Source organism: Cryptomeria japonica, chromosome 2 (genome assembly GCF_030272615.1).
Source record: "Cryptomeria japonica chromosome 2, Sugi_1.0, whole genome shotgun sequence".
Taxonomy (NCBI): domain Eukaryota; kingdom Viridiplantae; phylum Streptophyta; class Pinopsida; order Cupressales; family Cupressaceae; genus Cryptomeria; species Cryptomeria japonica.
Genome location: NC_081406.1, coordinates 400,199,284 through 400,219,260, shown reverse-complemented (window position 1 = coordinate 400,219,260; position 19,977 = coordinate 400,199,284). Strand labels below are relative to the sequence as shown.

Here is a 19,977-nt window from a genome sequence, read left to right as displayed (position 1 = left end):
CTCCTTAGAAGATGAATGCCAAAATTGTGGGCCAATAAAAGAATTTATAGTTGATTTAGGGTTGAAATTGGCAGGTAGGGCATTCTTGCCTCTCTTCTCTCTTTTAGGCACTTAAGGACATTTCGTAACATCTTTGCCAGAAATCTTATATATTTCTATAAACTAATACCATATTAAATATCTATCGTTTTGATTAAGTAAAAGCAGGTATTTGAAAGGTACCCGAACCTTGTACAATCCAAGAGAACAGAGCTACGAGAAAAAAAAGTGCCTGGTCACTTCAAAAAGACAAAAAGATCCCACCGGAAAGGATCAACTTACATAACATAACCTATAAAAACCAGAAACAGTCAGCAAAAGGAAAGCACAGCGACAGCAAAAAGATAGGACAAGGACCCCTGCAGAAACAGAGACAGAGCGCTAAATGCTTTTCATGATTTCTTCAGCATGAACAACCATTTGTTTCATGTTGTTTGCTGAGGTATTAAATATCTATCGTTAATTATATTGGATTAATCTATATTAATAGAATACTCTCTATATCTTAATAATATATTTGTTAATATATTAAAAAATATATAATAATAGTAACTAATATTTATACTGAAATAAATATTTGCTTCATCCTGATGATGGATCATGCAGTATGATCTGAAATGTTGATGATGAAAAGTATCACAGCTCAAAACCAGAAATGAGGAAAGCTAAAATATAGCATAATTCACCTGCATGAAACTATCTAGTCATCCATAAATCATATCATCTTCATCCAGTTCTCGCCGGGGACCTAGTTGATCAAGGGGGAGCACACAAACCAATCGATCAAAGCTGGTTGAAGAGAAATAGATCCTCTTTGCTGCTTGATTGGGAACGAGGGCGGAGTTAACTGCACTATGCATGGGAATAGCGGGGTATTCTAGAAAGATAAAAGCTTTTTTATGTGATGCTTAAAGGAGATAGTGATGAGACATTCAGCAACAATTTGTAGCCTCTTTCCTTTAGGAAAGAGGCTACAAATTCAAAATTGAGCAGGCTAAAAATTAGGATTCCATCCCATTCCTCTTTATGTAGTGCAATTTTCTGAAAATCACCCCTAAACAACCTCAATAATGCAAAACAAACAAAATGTATGAAGATTGCCAAAAGTTAAAAAAACTGTATCTTTCTGTTTCTATGAGCTTCACTTCACAACAAATTCTTTTCATCTGTTGGGAGGACACTTGTCATATGTTTTTTCAGCCTTTCAGGTTCTTAGGAAGAATAAGTTCTCATATAATGATGTTTTGGATTCAACATACAAATTGCTTAATCTACTTTTACCGATGTAGTTCCAATACGATTGCACAATGCAGATTGCAAAGCAGAGTACAGCATAAATGGAGGTCAACAGTCATTCCCTTCCAGTAATAGAGAAGAGAGGATCACATCTCATCTTCAAAATTGTGACCTTAATGTAATTATCAGAAATCAATAACTTACATCTCATCTAATAGATAGCTGTACATAACTCTCAAACCAATAAAGTAGTTAGTTTCTTTATTAAGAGACAGTTATGTTTGTGTATTTTTAATCTTTACTTGCTCATGATTATAATGTCCCCTACCTGATTAACATTATGAATCTATTTCAATATACTTATGACTTAAACTAAATTGATTAGGAGACAAATCTGTTTTTACATGAATCAAATCTGTGCTATCCATGGTTCAATTAATTTATCAATTATTAATAAGTAAATTGTTCATCAACCATATTAGATAATAAAGGTTGTCTTCCATAACTCTTAATGCAATTACCAACCTTTGTTACTACTTCAGTTTTAAGGAAGGAGGATATGCGTGTTACCAAAGCACTTAGAGACCAACTCCAATAGGTTCCCTCAAAGTTTACAGATCCAAGCCCTTACCCTATCTTGGGACTATGCCCTCAAAGTTTACGGGACACTGATCCCTACCCTATCTTGGGACTTAACCTATTGCTTGGATTTAGACTGCCCTTCTTTGGAACATCTCATTCCCATCTCCTTAAATACTGACAGTAATAGCAAGAATGAATAGTATATTCATATTCTCTTTAATGTTTATTTAAGAATTCTGTCTGATTTACAATCTATTATTGTTATATATATATGTATATATTCATTCTGATTTTCATTATTATATTTTTCTGATTTAGAAGACTGTTAAACTGTTTATCTTAATTATTTTATATATTAGTTTGCATTACATGTCAGATATTTCTGACTTATATTACTGTTTATATTGCTTAAAATAGACAACATATATACCTAATGAGAGCATCGTGTTATATGGATCAGCCAACGTACCAGGCTGTTCCCTTTTACTACCTTGGCAAGCAGATCTCAAATCTCAAATTGTAATTTTAATTTTCTGAGACACGATTCTCAGCCTTTTCCTTGTATTTTCCTTCCATGCCTTAAACTTCATTTCCAATCTTTATTTATATCCTTCTAAGATATATGCCTTTTCAGATTCAAGAGACGTATCTTTCTCTTTGTTGATAGTCACAATAATAATATAATCTCTAATGCAAATCGTACCCTTTTTTAAGGAAGACAATATTCTTTTTTTCCTTTAGGAATCGCACCATTTGGAGAGTATTTAAAGTCAAATCGCACCTTTTGGAAGTGCACATTGGTCAGCACATGGACCATGTCCTTTCACTTACTAATTCGATGCTTCTCTAATAACTACTTTTAACGCACTGCTGTATACTTTAATACTTCTTTCTTGAATCAATCATGCTTTGGGGTTTAGGGTATTATTGATTATAAATTAATATTTAGTCATTAAATTAATTTATTAAATATTTAGACATTAAATTAATATTTAGACACTAAATTAATTTATTAAATATTAGGCATTGATTAAATATAAAAAATGGAATTTGGTTGTATAAGAAATAAATTAATAAGGTAGGAAATATTAATATTTACTCAGGGATATTACAATGATTCATTTGGTTACTTTTCTGGGATTATTTCTAGGAAATATTAATATTTACTTAGGGATATTACAATGATTCATTTAGTTACTTTTCTGGGATTATTTCTTTTCTACAATTGTTGTAGTTAATTACTTACACCTATAACATGTCTCGAGTTTTTAATTTCCATTCTTTCATGAATCATTCTGTTACATTTTCAGAAAATTCCGATGCTACGATTGTTGTGATTATGTTTCAACATTTTTCAGAAAATTCCCATGCTAAGATTTCTAGATGAATTAGGTTTCAACACAAGATGCTCAGATAGAGACATATAGAGCATAGTGAGCTTGTTTGATTTCTAACATTTAATTATCCATTAAATTCATTTGGCAAAGTGAAAACTATTTTAAAGCAAAGTTGCATGGACGTGGATGTGGATACAGATATGACCATTTTTCGAGACCTCTCATCTAGAAACGATGGGATACGACATTCATGAAAAACACACGTATATATTTAACAAAGCAATATGGACACATAGTTGTGACATTCCAAATACTATATTTAAATATAGTTTTATTATTAAAACAAAATTCAAATACATTAATAGTTTGGTAGAATCACATGCTGTCAAAAATATCATCACTATTCTCTTGAAATTTGAGATCTAGATTATCAAGATTCTTTGAAGAGCTAGGATAATTGGATCATTTGTGACCACCAACTAGACTCTCAAAATCCATTGAAGATTCACTAGAGGATCCTCCTACTATGTCAGAATTATCAACAATGAGATTGAGATGTGTCAATGCATTTGTGGATACATCAATGTCACTCATCTTAGGTTGTACAACTCAAAGTCTACTAGGTACTTTCGTTTAGTTTGTGGAGGATGAACCCATATGTACTCCAGTTCCTCTCAAATGCAAAGCTTGAAACTTGTAAAAAAAGTTTTTATTATTAGTAACAATGACACAAACAATCAATAAAAATTAAAATAAGAAATAATTTAAATTAGAATATAACTCATATAAACTTGTAACAAAAGTTCGATAGCCAACTTTTGCAAATGTCTAGTTGTGGCACCATGGAAGTTCCACCACTTTATAGGGTCTATTTTTTTTTTATCTGCCATTGCATCAACATCTGCATAAGTTCCATAAGAGGATGCAAACATCCCAAACGCATCTCGAATCTCCGTATCAACTCTAGGATTGGTAAACATTATTTTAAAAGCTCATTTATATCCATCAACAACCTCAACATTTATATTTGGTGCTATCGTATTTGGCAATGCTAACATATTAGCATGGTAGTACCTTGGGGTTCAAAGCATATGCCAAAAGTTGCAAAGGAGCTGTCATTTTATTCCATCTCTTCTTGATTATCTCATATATTTGTCTATAAAAAAATTTAGACGGGTCTTGCTCTTTTGCTATAATGATATATCTTTAACTTGTTCCATTATTGTATCTATGCAATCATACATGTCACCCAATATTGGTTGATTGATATCACGATGAGGAATGGGGGTATATATTGACTTAGTGAAAGAGAGTAAATATTCTATTTGAACCCACTAATCATTATGAAGATTAATCTTCTGATATTAGTTGCTCTATCTATTTGAGATTGCCTCCAAACTACCTAAACGTCACTAATCTCCATACTTTTCAAGGCTCGTTTGACATCCATAAGCCTTTTTAGAACAATGTAGTGCATGACAAAGTGTGTCTCAATCACCTTCAATTAAAAAATAATAATTTTTAGAAACATAAAAATCTTACAAATATTTCATAAAATAAATATAAAAAAAATAAACATGAGATTATTACAAATAAATTTTGGTGAATTGTCTGTAAATAGCTTGTGAAATGTGATGATTATAAATAAACATATGAATTTCTTTGGCTTCTTCATAAATCTTTTGTATCCATTTAATTTTGCCAATTTTTTTGATCATTAAGTTCAAAGAATGAACTACATAAGGGTTCCATGAAATGTTTGGATACCTTGCTTTCACAACTAAATTTGCTGGTATGCATACTTTTGCATTATCTGTGATTCCCAGAACAATACTTTCTTGCCCCATTGACTCAACTGCCTCAATTAGAATGTTGGCAATAAATTAGTTAATTTTCTCTTTAGCATTGCATTCTACTACTAAAAAGAACATTGCCCCCTTTGGGCTTATTACAACCACATTGATTAGTGGCCAATTTCTCACATCTTTCCATTCATCACAAATGATAGAAACCCTTGATATTTTCCATGAAGTTTGAATCACTTGCAATTGTCTATCAATATCTTTTTCTTTAGCCAAAAGGGTAGTGGCCAATTTCTCACATCTTTCCATTCATCACAAATGATAGAAACCCTTGATATTTTCCATGAAGTTTGAATCACTTGCAATTGTCTATCAATATCTTTTTCTTTAGCCAAAAGGGTGGCATGAACCTTTTCGTACCATCCACTTTTGTATCCTTTTGGGGCTTCATTAATTGACTTGACCATCTCTTGACAATATGGAGAGCGAACCACACTAAATGAAATTCCATTCGTATACAAACAAAATGCAATATTTTGATTTGTATCCTCTCGACTTTACAAATTAAATGCCTTTTAGGTCCTAAATTGCTCCTCTTGTGACCTTTGGACATAGAGTGGACCTTTGATTTGATGTTTGAACCCCGTTTATCAACTTCATCTTGTTCTTTTTGATATTTTGCAATCTTCTCAGTTGACAATCCTTTCCTTGGAGTATCACCATGATCTGGACCAAGACATACTTCACATCCTATACCTTTTATGTGGCAAAGGTGCCCATGAACCTTAGTATAGGAACCTTTATCATCAATCAAACACTCATGACACCTCCATTTAAATCCTCCACCACTTTGAAATTTTTCAAGGATGAATGAATGAATGTTTTTAATGACGTCCACGAGGCCAAACAGACTATGGGACCCACGAATAGCTAGCAAAGAAGACATGCAAAGCCCGAACAAATCCAAACTGTTAAACTTCTTTCTCCTCCTTCTGCATCTTTGATCTTCTGCTATGTAACTTGATTAGGAAATCTGCAACTCTTGGTATCTTTTCTTCGTCAAATAGACTACTCAAGGTGTTCGCATTTAGTGTCTTAACATATTTACTCTGAATGTTACTGTAGGCTAGACACTCGATGATGAAATGCCATTCAGTCTCCACCACCCCTTGCATGCAATATCTACATCTTCTATCTTCCCATTCCTCTTTGGGTATCATCCATCTCCCAGTTTCACGTCTAAGTTGATGTGAGCTGGTCCTTATTTGAGCAATTAACATTTTTGCCTTCCACTTTATGTCCATTCCTATGCAGTTCTTTTGTGTCATGTGTAGGATTGAAGTGTTTGATATAGTATTCTTTTTTCCTCCCTATCTCACCTGCCCACATGCTTTCTTTGAATTTTTCTTGTACGTATTTTTTTTATTTCTGCATTGTTATTTGGGCAATCTTGTAGGTTAATACTCCATTTATTCATCCATTTAATGTTTTGTTTCATCCATGTGCTCTTCCTCCATGTAACATAAGAGCCGAAACATAGCTGATGCCTCAATAGGGAAAGCCCCCGCCTCCGCTAGGATAATCTAATATTGGATAGATGATTAAATCTTGAGACTAGTTGTAATTAAATGCTTTTGTAATCTTGCTATTTGCCCCCATTTCCTTGTTGCAGTGCTGCTGCCCCATACCTCACATCCGTATAATACCACCGAAACCACAAGAAGCCCAAAAAGAGTTTTCTTAGTTTTCCAATTCCATAATTCCGTTGTTTTTTTTCTTTTTTGGAGTGAGTATAAGGCTTTCCATCCTCCTTGGATCCTTTTGGTTCTATATGTTTCCCAATTGAGTTTATTGTGGAAATCTAGGCCAAGGTACTTATATTCATTGACCACTTGTAAGGTGTTTCCCTCAAAGATAAATTCTCTATGGACCTTCTTTCTTTTCAAGGTAAAGATCATGACCTTGGTTTTGCTAGTGTTCACCTGCATCCCCGCCTCTTAGCAAAAATGTTCTAGAGCCTTCAAGTGTTCTTTCAAATCTTGTGCTGTTTTTGCCATTAAAATAAGGTCATTAGCATATAAAAGCAGCTTGATTACATAGTTGGTCAGATGAACTCCCCCACCCCCAAACTTGTCTATCCATTCCTCTAACTTGTCAAAGTATAACCCAAAGAGGGTAGGAGATAATGGGCAGCCTTGCTTGACCCCAATGTCATTTCTAAAACATTCTGTTAGTCCCTGTTTTGTTCGTATCTTAGCCCAAACTTGGTCATACATCCTATGACGATGACATGATTAGTGTCTTGCAAAAAATAATAAAATAAAATAAAATAAAATATAAAATAGTTATATATTATATAAATTTTTAAAAAAGCCAACTGTAAATAAAAATATAATTATTAATGTTTTTAATATTAATAAATAACTATATTAATGTTTTTAATTTTAATATAAACACTATTCTAGAAAACTAAATAATATTAAAATTTAAACTATTAAACCTAAAAATTCATTAAACTATTCAATGAACTAATATAAAAATTGAACCTTATAAAATTTAAATAAAAAAAACTCTTTAAATTGAACTCTATTAAAACTGAGCTAATAAAATTTAAAATTGAACTAAAAAATTGAACTATTAAAATGTAAAATAAACTATTAAAGCTCGAATTTATACACACTTGTGTACATAGCCAAGGAAAAAACAAAACGCGATGTTCAACATCTGCAACCGCTGGAAAATGCCTGGAATATGGTGAACCAAGGAAAAGAGTGCACTGTGAAACGCTTAAAAAAATATTGTAGAGAAAGAATTTGCCAAACTAATGCAAATAACTCACCAAATCGAATGCTATATCTATCAGTCACTTCGAGGGTTTATTTATAACAAAAATAGCTTGTTTTTTTGGATTAAAGCTTTAATTAAGATTTTTTCTAAATACACCTCTCTTTTTTTAGAAATTGCATTTCGACGATTTTGGCATGGGTGCAAAAACAGTAAGTTTCCAAAACATTTTTCTTGTCATACTGGTGCTGTATTGTATTTGTATCACGTATGGTGGTACGAGTGCCGGGTTTGGGGTGTGGTGTTTTCGGTAACATTGTTTTAAAGTAATCATGTTGATGAAGAAAATGGTATACATTGTGTCTAGGTCTTGCTAAAGATGGTCAAGGAATTTGAAAACCTCTAGAGCCAGACATAAGTCTCAAGAATTTTGGTTTTGGTTATGTTAGAGAACCTTCTCAAACAACCACAATTTCCATTATTACTGTAGCAGATCTGTATGTAAATGTAATAGGTGTGTATCCATATGCTCTAGTTATGATATCTATCCTTATCATTACCCTTTAATTTGTCTAACATCAATACAGCCCATTTGGGTCTGGCTCACACATAGAATGTATGTTTTTCATCCAATCACTTGCAATTATTGTGGTAAAAGGGGTAATGATTTTGTTAAGTGTTGGAATTTTCATCCATGTGAAGGATTATTAGGCAACTTGGAAGTTCTCATCTCCAAACTTAACACATTTGGACTATTACTTGCCAAGAATGAGTGATTGATTCGGGTGGCATTTTGAGATATAATCCCTATATAAATAGTTGCCTTCCACTATGACAGTCACCTACACATCCCATAAGAATGTTACGTTGGGGTCAATATTAAAATAATATTGCCATATTTAGTTTATAATGGTCATTTTAGTTATTAGTGTTGATTTATAGCTAGGTCGGATCCCCTGCTTGGGCCGACCTAGTTCTCTTAATTGCTAATTGGCCTTTGGCCTTAGCAATTCACCATTTCTCTTATCGAGTCCTATTTGGGCGATTTATGTCAAATACATATGTAACGTGCTGTGACTTTCATATAGGTCCTGACCTATTAATGTGTAACGTGTAAACATTATGTAAAATGTTTTCTTAGCGTCAAATTATGCAAGCGGACTTGTATTTATGGAAGGCTCTTGCATCATATATATGTAAGATGATTAATGGGCAAATAATAACAATTACAAGCGAATTGTGTCTGCTACAAAACAGTGAATGCATTCCTATCTGCTATCAAGCGAATTACTTCAGAGAGCAGCAAATCATCTCTGTGATCAGCGAATCATATTCGGGAGTTGGCGAATTTCTGTAGATGCACAGCGAACACCTTTGGAAGGCAGTGAACCTTCCTTTCTGACAGCAGTCTTAACTTGAAGGTCAGCAAACTGTCATTGAAGGCTGTGGACATCATCAGCGAACTTCATCTTTGTGACAGCAACATCTGCAGGTAAGTTCACTATTGCAGTGTGCCCTAGGTGGAAGATATTACAGATATTACTGTGTTTAGTTTGCTGATAGCTTCAAGTGTTGAAGCTCATTGTAAAGATTCAATTGGTCATTGCCTAATGAAGTTCTGAGATATTGTAGCTGGGTTTTTCACCTCCAAGAGGGAGGTTTTCCCAGGGTACTGCTGTGTTGTTCTTGTGTTATTTTGTGCTGTTGTGTGTTGCATTTTCAGTTTCAGTTATTTACTTTCAGTTTGATTGCTAAAAACTAACATGGTATCAGAGTGGGTTCCTTCTATAAAGCCTAACAGCTTGAAGGTAGATCTTGTATCTTTTTTGCAGACTGAGAAATCAGAGCAGGTAGCACAGAGAAGTGTTGAAGAAGACTAGCATGAATGCAATTCTATCAGGCTTATCGCTCTACTCATACAAACTGGGAAACGATTCACAACTATTGATTGCCAATGTCATGCAGTGTCCAGATTTCAAACCAAATTCACACTCCTGTAGCGAGGGTATTTATGAAGTGCTTATGGATGAGAATGGATTCTGAGTGATGGCGAGGACCGAAGGCCACGCAACCATCATCAGATGATTCAGTGTGATCTAAGTGGATGGTTATGTTGAAAACTAACTTATAAGAGAAGTATTTTTTGAATTTTTTATGCTGTTATCAATTCATTGGATAGTGAATCATGTATGATAGTCTTGAACTATTAGTAACCTCTCTTAAATGCTTTCAGGACGATCTGAGGAGCATAAAGATGATGATTGTATTCAAGAGAGGAAGGTTTTGAGACATCCTGTGAGGAAGCATCACAGGCTGAAGACTAAGAGACATAGCTTAGTTGGTGATACTACGATCAGGTTCAACTTTAGAGGGAGCTTGTTGTTTTCAGCTTCAGAGGGAGTTTGTTGTATTCAGCTTCAGAGGGAGCTTGTTTGTTGTTTCAGCTTCAGAGGAAGCCATATCCTTGGTTAAGGCAATCTTTCGGGAGAAGATTGAGGTGAAAGCCCTTGGTTAAGGCAATCTTCCGCGAGAAGGTTGAGGTGAAAGCCCTCGATTAAGGCAATCTTCCGCGAGAAGGTTGAGGTGAAAGCCCTCGTTCCACCCTCTGCAAGTAGGCATGGTGGACCCACCCTCTACGGAGTGCAAGGTAGGACCACCCTTTGCGGAGTGCAAGGTGGTAGTTTCTTTGAGGTGTAAGACCTCTTCCACCCTCTGTGGGCAATGCAAGGTGGGTCCATCCTCTGCGGTTGTGCATGATGGGTATCATGGAAAGAGTCCATGATGTACTTAGGATTCATCCTCTGCAGGTATGCATGATGAATATCATGGAAGGAGTCCATGATGTATATTGAATTCATCCTCTATGAAAATGCATGGTGGATATCATGGAAAGAGTCCATGAAGCATGGTCACAATGTAACTTGATTATTCAAAGGATCCTCCCTAGCTAAGAGGGAGTGTTGATTTATAGCTAGGTCAGATCCCTTGCTTGGGCTGACCTAGTTCTCTTAATTGCTAATTGGCCTTTGGCCTTAGCAATTCACCATTTCTCTTATCGAGTCCTATTTGGGCGATTTATGCCAAATACATATGTAACGTGCTGTGACTTGCATATAGGTCCTGACCTATTAATGTGTAATGTGTAAACATTATGTAAAATGTTTTCTTGGCGTCAAATTATGCAAGCCGAATTGTATTTATGGAAGGCTCTTGCATCATATATATGTAAGATGATTAATGGACAAATAATAACAATTACAAGCGAATTGTGTTTGCTACAAAACAACGAATACATTCCTATCTGCTATCAAGCGAATTACTTCAGAGAGCAGCAAATCATCTCTGTGATCAGCGAATTATATTCAGGAGTTGGCGAATTTCTGTAGATGCACAATGAACACCTTTGGAAGGCAGCAAACCTTCCTTTCTGATAGCAGTCTTCACTTGAAGGTCAACGAACTGTCATTGAAGGCTGTGGACATCATCAACGAACTTCATCTTTGTGACAGCAACATCTGCAGATAAGTTCACTATTATAGTGTGCCCAAGGTGGAAGATATTACAGACATTACTGTGTTTAGTTTGCTGATAGCTTCAAGTGTTGAAGCTCATTGTAAAGATTCAATTGGTCATTGCCTAATAAAGATCTGAGATATTGTAGATGGGTTTTTCACCTCCAAGAGGGAGGTTTTCCCAGAGTACTGCTGTGTTCTTGTGTTGTTTTGTGCCATTATGTGTTGCATTTTCAGTTTCAGTTATTTACTTTTAGTCTGATTGCTAAAAACTAACAATTAGCACTATATATAGAAACTTTCTTTGTTTCTTTCAGTTAGTATGGTTTTCCTTGTTGTGAATTGTTTTCGTTATGGAAAGATCGTTTGTAATCTCTTATTTAAGGAGTCTTTCGCTCCTTTGTAGTATACCAATTATCATTTCATGGTATTAGAGTAGAGGTCTCCTTTTTGATAATTTTTTTTTGAAAATAAAATTTAAGGTCTATTTACCTGGAAATTTCATGGAAATTTTAACAAGTTTTTTTGATTGATTTTTTAGAATAAAAATCGTTGTTTCTTTTGATAGAAATCACGGTTTTTGTTTCTGAGAAAAATCGCAAGGTTTTTTTTTGTCAAAAATTGCAAAGGTTTTTTGCACAAAATTGCAAGCTCCTTTTCTTTTGGAAAACATGGTTTTTCTTTAGAAAAATGCATGCCTTACTTTTGCAAGTTCATGACGTTTCTTGCCCTAGAAGTTGCGGCTTTTCTATCAAGAAATTGGGGTGTATTTTTTCTCTGTGTTTTTGCACAAAAAATTGTGGGTTTTTATCAATTCCTTTTGCACACGACGGGATGCCTGCAAAATTACTCCTTTCTCTATCCTAATTGTCGATTTTTGTGTTTTTTTTGCTTGATCTTTTAAAAAATTGCGGGCTTTATGGTTTTTCCGTGTGGTGGCTCTGCCAAGTTTCATTTTCCGTGTGGCTAGGGTTTGTCTGCTTCGTTTTTTACGATTTGTGACTATATTTTCAAAAATCATGGGTCTCTACATGCCATGCCACTCTGCATACGACTAGGGTTTTCAAAATCACGCTCAGATTTTAAAATCGCGGGTTTTGTGCGACTAGGGTTACAAGTTCTTCAAGATTGCTTGGGTTCTAGACCTAGGGTTTGACAAGATTTTTTTATCAACAAAAATCAAAGGTATTTAAGAAGTTGCATTTTACCTCGTTTTTTGTGCCTTTGGATAGCTAGGGGATGGCGTCGCTACCCAACATCATGTTGGAAGGCAGCTAGAGGCTCAACGATAAAAAAATATAATACTTAGAAACAATGAATGCTCACTATTTTTGGCTACCAGTGTCTTGATCAGATTGTTCTTGGTAAATATGTTTGTCTAACAGTTGCTGGTGAAGACCAGTACAAGTTTGATGAACCTAATTATGAAGCGGTTATGCTGCTCAAGTTATTGTCAATGATGAGATGCTTCCAGAAGTGCCACCTGGCAAGACTGTTGCAGAAATTTGGGCTCACTTGAACAATCTACACGAGACATCAGATAAAGGCAAAGTTTTCTTCCTTAAATACATTGTTCTTGATTACAATGGATGACAAGATGTCTTTTCATGATCATTTGATGAAGATCAAAGACATTCACGATCAATTGGAGGCCATTGGTCACAAGATGGAAGAAGAAGTTATTGTGGTTATCATGCTGAAAAGTCTACCACGATCTTATGAGCACTTCATCGAAAATCTCAACATCACCTCTACTAATGTTGATCTGACATTTGATGATCCATGCAACAAGCTCTTACAACAGGATAGGTGGAAGAAGCAGTTTGGTAGCAATAGTGAGACAATTAGTGTGGAACAGGCTTTTATTGCCAAGGACAAAGGCAAAGGCAAGTCCTCTCAGCAAAAAGGACAAGGTAGATCTGATGATACTTTCAAGAATCTAAAGAATATCACATGTCATTATTGTGGTAAACTTGGTCATATGAAGAAGCATTGTATAAAGCGGTTGGCTGATAAAAAATCCAACTAGGGAGGATCTCAACAAAAGGCTCATGTTGCAGAGCATTCAAAGCAAGAGTCTGTCGTCTATGCATTCCTGACCAAACAACCAATAGATCATGCAAAGTCTTCAGCACGGTATATTAATTTTGGAGCATCTCGACACTTTACACACAGGAGAGATTTGTTCATAGAGTATAAGGCTTTCTCATATTCGGTTATCTTTGGTGGTGGCGAAGAGTGTACAATTGTTGGCCAAGGCAATTTTCAAATTACTTTTGGCGAGATAAATCTCATTTTCTTAATGTATACTATGTTCTGAGCATGGAGCTCAATTTGCTCTCAGTGAATCAGATTATGCAGCACTATCCCAAGTGTCATATTGTTGACAAGGAGTCCAAGAAAACAATTGCAGCTGGCACTAAAGATCATGTGTTGTATGGACTGGTTGATATTGGCGAGTCTTAGACATATACATTGGCTGCAAAGGGTTCATCTATTAGTACTCTTTGGCATCAACGTTATGAACATCTCAACCTATCTTTTCTCTCTCAATTGGCTTGAGAGAATCTTTTAGAAGGCTTACTTGAGATTCAGTAGCAAACACATAGTGTATGCAGAGCTTGCCAAGTAGGAAAGCAACATCGAACTCCATTTTTAAAAGGACAAGCTTGGCATCAAAGGTCCTTCAGTTGGTTCATGCAAATATTTGTGGACCAATTAAAATGTTTACTATTGCTCAAAATTTGAATTTGTAATTTGAGTCAAAAAGCTTGGGATTTGGTTTCTAAGATGCCCCAAAGGGCATAAAAATGCAAAATACTAAGATGTATTATAGATCTCAAAATTTTTGGAGACCAGTCTATTGTGTTCTAATGAATCCCACTTGACTTGCTTATTTGGGATTTTGAGATGAATTAATTCTTCGACAATGACTTTTTGAATTTTATATACTTATAGCTCCATCTACCTTTCCCCATGTAACAACACACATATTTGCAAATGAGCATTGTGGGAGGTCCACCTTCAAGAAGAAATCAATGAGAGCAGAGAACAGTGTGTTGTAGCTTTAGATCTCTTCTTAGAGACATCTATACATACCTATGGAATTATTAGTTTTGTTGGTTCCTTTATTTTGACATGTTCTCTATGTAAATTTGTACCTACATTCATTCATGGTTCATTTATTCATGATTTTGGAATTATCTCTACGCTGCTATTGTTGCAATTAATTGCCACCATCCATAACAAATTATAACTTCAAACAACTTAGTATATTGCCCAGAGATTGCCAATCATGTCCAGATCAATACAACCCCTGTCTACCACGTGCATGTTGGTCTTTGGACTAGGTATTAATGAACTTGCTTTTTTGCAGGAAGAAGCTATTTGTATTCAGTATTATTTTTTTTATTTGCAGATGGTTCTTTGTAAATCAAATAAGGCAGACCAATATTTGTGGCCTCTCCATTCTTTTTAAAATTTAAAGTTATTTTAAATGTTCTATAGGAATTCTTTCTAACACTTTTATTTTAGTCATTTTTATTTGTTATTCTTGCCTAGAATAATTTGTTCCTAAATGACAGTGGTTTGATCTTGATATGGTGGTTCAATTCTGCAATGTGACAAGCATCACATAACAAAATAATAAAAATATGTGTCCCAGAAAAAGAGCTCAACAATTTATGGGGAACTCTTTAACTCTTCACAAGATTAACTTCCTACCCAAAGTTCGTCAAGTCCGAATTGCCCATGTTATGACCATGATTGCAAGGACAAACTAATAGGGGAAATGGCTAAAAAATAAGAAAAGTGAAAAAGCTTATGCAGGGAGCCCATTTCACCCAAAATCATCCTTAAACTCGTTATTCACAACAAATACAAAAAACCCTAAAACTTGTTGCTAAAGGGATTCTACCTAATACACCAGAGCTAGCTAACAATTGTCAAACACTTGAAAATTCCCCTCATCAGTTCTTCACAGCTGATTTGAAAATGTAAGTCAAATTAATTTGTAAACTTAACCACAGTCTTGAAATGAGAAGTATTAGTTTGAATTTTCCCTTTCTCAAAGCTCAACTACATGAATACTTATGTAGCAAACTATCAATAAGGTATTTTATTTTATGAGCATAATTCATGGATGTTTATTTTCATGAAAGTCAAGTGACATTCATTTGATTTAAATGAAGGACAAGGGACAATATCCTCATCTCCAACTTGTCATGTCATGGTACATCCTTGTGCTCTTGAAGACCTTTGGGTTTCATTTAATCTGCCATTTTTAATCTTTTACTCCTCCTATAATATTTATCTAAGTTGCCGACTTGTGTATTGGTACTAATACGGTTTTCCTTGGGTTCGGGTATTGGTATGTTCTTACACATATATATAATACATATAATATATATTATTATTATTTTTAGCAAATTGCTACCAAAGGGGATAGCTCCCTTTCATTTATCAGAAAATTTTAGTTACAGAGAGTATGCAATGAGTTAGCAGCGCCAGCGTCCTGCTATACTTTTCCTTCCAAAATAAGACCACGCCATGTCGATGGTTTGTTTGATATGACAACCAATGTATCTTTTCAAAATTGCCATGTTTGATAAGAAGTCTGCTGCCTTTTCACCTCACAGTATGTGTTTAATTGTGTAGTTACCTGTGTCATCCAACAACATTTTAATTCCATTCAACCACATCCCCGATTTGCATTCCACAGCAGTCAACAATTGGGAGCTAACCCTATTGTATAACCTAAGATGGTGTTCTAGTTTCTGTACTAGGCTAGATGGGACTTTTATCATGCAGGTGAAGGTGAATTTTGTAATGTCCCTTTTTAGGATATTCCTGATTTTTGCCTTCAAAAAATAACCAACAATCAAATTGATAATGGCTTTGTCAAAACTTATGAATTTATTTTAATATCCAAATCAATAAATCATGCAATAATTCTGAACATCAATTATATCTTGAATTCTCTGGAAATGCTTTCAAATCTGCTGAACCAAAGCTTTTCATCCCTAACTCAGCAGTGACAAGATTAAGGGTTTCCTCCTTAACGTGCCAAGAGTATTTTAGGGTTTTCGTCCTAGAAAACTCTTTAGTTCACCTTCAAAGGTTTTCATCCTCCAAGATCAAGATTTGGGTTTTTGTCCAAACTAGATAAAAGAGATAAGTGTTTTCGTCCTCCAAGGCTTACCAAGATTTGGGTTTTTGTCCAAACTTGATAAGGATAAATAAGGGTTTTTGTCCTTAAGTCTCTTTATGAACTTGGGAGGAGTTTCATAGTCCCTATTACCAAGTCACTTCTTCAAATTCAAGACCGATTGCTTGATGAATTGATAGATTTATTACTGATTGCTTGATTTCTTGATGAGTAATGCTGATTTGATGCTTGAATGATGATCTCTTCCCAAGTAATGATCTGCCCTTTATATCTTATTATTGAGGGAGTCACAACCTTTCACAATTATTACCCCTTGAAAGAGTACAACCCTTCATCCTTAATCCCTGTATTGGAACTCTTAATTTAATTTTAATTAAATCTCTTTCATTTTAGGAAATCGGTGGCCTTCATAAACTCTCTAATATACTTTTAATCTACTTTGTCTATGGATTGTTAGCATCATTTTTGGTGCCATCTTTGCAGCCATGGTTTAATACAGGCTGTGATCTGATTTTTGGTGGGGGCTTGACAAATTTCAGTTTGTTTTTGGCGGGGGCATGACAAATTTCAGTTTGGTTTTGGGGAACTGGGAGGTTTTTTCCCTAATTCTTTTGTAACCTTTTCCTCCATTTGATCATTTTTACCATGTCATAATCATAATCTTTGACCATCTTTGGCTGTGATCTGATTTTTGGCAGGGGCATGACAAATTTCAGTTTGGTTTTGGGGAACTGGGAGGTTTTTTTCCTATTTCTTTTGTAACCATTTTCTCCATTTTATCATCTTTACCATGTCATTATCCTGGCAGGAGATAAAGGAGCTCAAGGGATCTCTTGTACAGAGATGATTCTTGGTGAGGGATCGAGGATGCCTAAATTTTGGTACAAACCCAGTGAGGTATCTCAAGAGATGATAGATGTTATGCAGTAGAAGTACCCATTTTTTGACCTTTTCAGAAAGAATGTAAATGCTATATTACAAATGTATGAGATACTACAAAGGAAAATGGCCCAAATTTGGATGTTTTTCTGTAAAGTATGTTAGGACATATCTTTAAAAGAGTTGCTGAGGTTGTTGGTCAAGAGGAAATTTTAATGCACAATTAACTTGATGCTTAATTATTGAACCAATTACTGGGATTATGTCATAATCCATGAACCAGATACTGGAACCAAATAAGAAATGAAAGGAATGGAAATGGAGCAAATGAAATTTGCTGCTGCTGCAGCTTCTGAACAATGTGATTATCTTATCTAGCATATAACTGTAGGGTTTGTTGACAGTGTGTGTGCAAAACAAGATGATAAATTAAGACTGTATGCATTATAGATAATTGAAGAAGGTAATGGCAAATAATCAATCTCCATGAACTCAAGTGATTACTTGTGCCGTCAACTCCAGGAAACATCATATTTATACAATCAATATCTCCAGTTACACGTGAAGAGGTAGGGTGATTTTAAGAAAATATCCAGGTATGCGCACTGTTTGTTCAAGAAAATCTCATGATAAATTTTATGCAAGTTCCATAAATTTTACTGTCTCTTCCATGTAGACTAACTAGTAAGGCAATTGTATTCATATGTGTTCAAGAAAATCTCAGATAAATTGTGTGAGGATTCTTTGACAAAATACTGGTTTATCTAAGGTTATGAGATTCACATGCTCAGCATTTTCATTTAGTCTTGCACACCTTGTGTAATGTTCCCTTTTTGTAAATGCCCTTGTTTCTACCCTTATATCAGATCTGCTCTTATTCGGCGTGTTGGTGTGTTTTATACGCACACACAACTCAGAATAAAATATCTAGAGATATCCTATTCTCTCTTGATCAAAATCTTCTATGTGCTAAACAGACGGACTGTGTGATCACAAAGACGACTCCAAGGTTCCAGATTCATGCGGATAGTCTCAATTGGTTCGTTGTGATATGCTGGTAATCTCAAGGGGGACTTGCACAATTATTCGAGGAGTGAATCAATCAAAGGATTCTGTTGATTGCCGACACTTGTAACTTTCTTCTTTTTTTTTGAAATAATTTTGCGATAAGTTCTTTCAATCTTACTTATATTAAGATTTGGAAAAAAAGGGCAAAAGGGAGGGTTTAGGAAGATAATTCTAACCCTAAGCTAATCCTATGAACTTTGGAGACATAAATTGCAAAAGTGGAATTCAAAAACCAATTCTTGTTTCAACAAATTCAACAATTACACAAGAACGGTGCTATCTTCTAAGGAATTCAAAAGATTTTCATATCACTGATATTCACCAACATTTTGAACAATGAATATAGCAATAGAAGTTTAGTTTTCATTTATTGGTTTAGGCTGACTTTGCACAATAATTGAAAATCATCCAATTATCAAAAGTATGAACACATCCATTCCACATTAAGCAATTCTATCAAATCCTCCATTCAATTTATCAACTTGAAAATGAAATCTATTCTATTGAGAGCCAAGAAAATTCACCAACAATTGTAACAATGAATTATGTTTGCGCACTTAAGAAGTATCACTACAACAATTTTTCAGAAATCTCTCCCTTTACAAATGAGAGGAGGGTGGTTTATAGAGACACCCCATTACAAAACAATGGCCCAGATTGATCCAAGATCATCAACCAAGATTAAAACAACTCTAATTAGGGCAAGCTAACATAGTTATCCAAAGTGGACCAATGAGAAATAAACAACCAAATCCAGCTTTCTTCTAAAAGTGTGCATCCCCCATCCTTTTCTTTGGCAGCAAATTCAATGAACTTGGTCACTATGGGGCCGAGCTCTTCTATTGGGACAATTGGCAAAATACCCACCTCATCTTCACATGTGGCAAAAGTGGTTATCCAATTTGTTTCCTGTTTTCAAAAACCATCCTCAATGGATGGAAATGAGGATGCCTTGTTAAAATGCTGCTTTTGGATTGGATTTGTAAAAGTGAAGAAGTTGCTCTGAACTTTGGCCTTCTATGTCCATGTCCTTGTCTTGGACTGCTTGGATTGTTTCTTCTTTCTTTCTCCTTGACCGAATCCTCTAACTCATGGAATTCCTCTTTAGGAGTGATGCCCTCCTTTCTTTGTCAACTTTTGGAATGGCCACCTGTATTGAATGAGATCTTTTGCCACCTTTATGGATTAAGGAATATTTCCTTGCCAAGGTTGGTATCCTCAAACCTCTTCCATTCCATCACGATCTTGGACTCCAACTTTGGTTCTTTCTTATTGAACTTCATCTGCGCCTTTCTAGAAATTCCTCGAGTTGACATTTACCACTTGAAAGTCATGAAAATTTTCTAAGTTAAAAATAATAAGGGGGTTGGATGTTTGGAAAGTTTGAGGGAATTTTCAACGGATAATTCTTATATTTCTTATGAAATTCGAGAAATCAAACTTAGTAAAATTTTGGAAATTTAAGCATTTGCCCCTAAAAACCATAAAAAAAAAGATGTTTTTGAATAAAATTTGAAGAATTCGAAATGAAAGTTCTTATGCATGTCTGGAAAATTTAGAAATTCTGATTG

At 34.9% G+C, this 19,977-nt stretch overlaps 1 protein-coding gene across 4 annotated transcripts in view; it reads left to right on the top strand.

The window, feature by feature from the left end:
• LOC131064454 (transcription factor GTE4) overlaps positions 1 to 19,977 on the top strand; it is a 52,599-nt gene that overhangs the window by 15,160 nt on the left and 17,462 nt on the right. Inside the window, exon 5 of one of the 4 annotated variants that reach the window (XR_009111273.2) lies at positions 17,268 to 17,356. The exons of the other annotated variants lie outside the window; for them this stretch is intronic. The gene's annotated coding sequence lies outside the window, so the exon portion shown is untranslated. The remainder of the gene's footprint in view (positions 1 to 17,267; positions 17,357 to 19,977) is intronic. 4 annotated transcript variants of the gene reach the window in all.